This window comes from Triticum urartu, chromosome 1 (assembly GCF_003073215.2).
Source record: "Triticum urartu cultivar G1812 chromosome 1, Tu2.1, whole genome shotgun sequence".
Lineage (NCBI taxonomy): Eukaryota > Viridiplantae > Streptophyta > Magnoliopsida > Poales > Poaceae > Triticum > Triticum urartu.
The window spans coordinates 56,061,094-56,063,905 of NC_053022.1; positions in this window are offsets into that span (position 1 = coordinate 56,061,094).

A 2,812-nucleotide genomic window follows, 5' to 3' on the forward strand; every position below is an offset into this window, starting at 1 on the left:
GGCTCAAGCAAGGGGGACGACCAGCTCCAACCAGCTCCGGCCGAACGACGACCACCGGCGGGAGTGGGAGGACGTACCGAGCCCGTTCAAAGGCCCAAGCACGCCGGGAAGGGACGGGGTGGTGGCGCCACGCGAAGCCAGAGAGCTTGCGGTGGCGGCCGAGTGCTGGGGTTGCGGCCAGGGGCAATCTGGCGAGAGGGTGGGGTGATGGAGAGGTTCGCTGGAACACGGGGACGATTCTGGTGAGGTCAGAGGGTGGAGGAGGTGACTGGATGGCTCGGATTTAAGCCGAGCTACGCGACGGCCATGGAGGCGAACCGAGGCGAGGAGGGGCTCTGGAGGCAAATGGAGAGGTCGGGAAGAATTCTGGGAGTGAGGGGGAGGCGTTGGAGTGCTCGGGAGGCCGCGGAGTGGTCTTATATAGCCGCGGGGCGAGGAGGCCAAGCTGGCGTCGCCGTGGATGCGTGGCCAGCACCGCGGATGCGTGCCCACGCGCATGAGCTCGGAGGCAGGCGATGAGGGAGGCACAGTGGAGGCTCTCACGGGGCAGAGGCAGCCAAGGGAGCGCGGGAAGGAAGAAGACGGTGAGCTCCAGCCATAGCCGCCACTATTCGTCCGTGGGCGCGCGGCAGCTTGCATCGGTGAGGAAGCAGACGGAGGGGGAGAGGAGTCCAGGGGAACGGCGATGACGATAGAAATAGGTTGGACACGGTTACGCGCGCGGAGGCGACGAGAGGAGGAGGGGCCCGAGCAAGAATCCATCCTAGGCGCGGACAACGGTAGCAGAGCGTGCGCACAGGATTGTCATTAACGTGGTCACCACGTGCACTAGCATGTAGTGGGGAGAGGGGCTTGAACATGTTGTCTAGTGGGTAGTTCATCCAGGGTAGGTCTCAACTACGGTGGTAGATCAGTGAAAAGAGGTCTGGTTAAATGGAAATCGTCGTCTGAAGTTTACTGCAATAAATTTGACCGTGCACTGGTGAACAACAGGAACTTTACTGATGCCAAAGAGTTTGTCTGGGGTGATTAACCAAGAAAGGACTATGATCCTGGAGGTTTTGGGGCATAATGGAGCACAAACTAATATAGTTGCTTTGTAACTCACATAATGGGTCCAGAATCAAGATCATGATGGTTCACACACATAGAGTAACCACTTGAGATGAAATTTTGCAGGGCTTGGTGATTTAGCTAGATAAAGGTGCTGTAAAAATTTCATACCAATTGGTTTTACCAAAATGGTACTTCCTTCACAGCAATTCCCTTTGTCCAGAATCTTGCAAGAATTTTGGAGAAATATTGGCTAGGTGAAATGGTGCAATATTTGGTGGAGAGAAGTTATTTGGGTAGGAGAACCATCTGGTAATTTATTAGGATTTTTGAAGCAACATAAAATGCACTTGCTTCACCTTCACAACCTAAAGATTTTACCAGAAGCAAAGATTTGGTCCTGTGCTCACACAGATCAAGGTTGGAGTTGACATTTGGAGGTGTGAGATAATATGAGCACAAGAAGAGGCATGCAAAATTTCAACTCATTTGGACAAACCTAGCTAGCACTTCCTTCACAAAGGCTTCCCTCATACAGGAACTTTGAAAAATCACTGAGGAAGTTTTGCTAGGAAAATAAAGTTGAATTTTGGCACAGGTCAATAATTTGGATGAGATATCATGCCCAAAAAGTTTGGTGGTAAATGGGCAAAGATAAATAGCACTTGCTTCACAATGTGCCATTTAGGACAGAATAGGAAATGAATTTACTGAGCATGATGAGAAATATGGCCTTTGAAATATTTTTCCATATTTGAGGAATATATGACTCAAAATATTTGAGGTTTTTTGGATGGGCAAAAATATAGGTTGCTTCACAACCTAGGACAGATAGAGTTATTCCTTTAATAGGAAAAGGAATATTCCCTAGAAAAAGAAATTAGGATTTGGTCAATCAGTGGAATGACATGATTTTGGCAAGGTTTTGAGAATGATGAGCCACTTGGGAGAGGAAATGAAGATGATTTCTCGGGTGACAAGGCCACAGAACCACTCCAAAAAGAAAAACAGAGCAAAAACCAATAAATCAAAAGAAAAAGAAAAGGGCCAAAATCCAGGCTGTTACACAGAGGGAGGCGGGGAACTTAAGGGGGAACAATGTTTCGGTTTGGGACGTACTTGTTTGAAATTTGGGGAAAGTTACAAAATTTGCCCCCATCTAAAATTTTGGACATATTGCGGGTTGGGGGTAGGACAGTAATCTCAGGTGTCCCAAATGTGGGCGGGCTAGATTTCGGCCGAGCGCATGGGTGTTTAGGCGCCCACGGCGTATGAATGCCTCTCGGAGGCGGTTGAGACTGGCGTCTTGGTGAAGTTACAAACCTACCCCGGTTTAGACCTTTGGACATCGGGCCGATAGGCTACACGGGCTAGAGTCAGGATAGTAATTTCCTACCACCAAACATTAGTCTCGCGCGGTTTCGGGTGACCAGAGGCCTATTTGGCGCTTCGTTCAATATTTGGGTGCAGATGCATTAACGTTTTCGGTTCTCTTGAATTGAACATTCAGGATTTGTCAAACTTCACAGATCTTTACTCTTGAAAATCCTAAAGCTACGATTATTTTGGAATGGAGGTGGTACATTTGAATATACATTGTACACGAGTATATATTAAAAAATATGCAACTTACCTCAGTTCATGCATGGTTCCAGATATAATCTCATTGGTTGCAAAAAAAATTTAGACATGCGTATGAATATATATAGCATGTTCAAACGCACAACAAAGATTGATGCCCCCTTTTACATCTGATTTA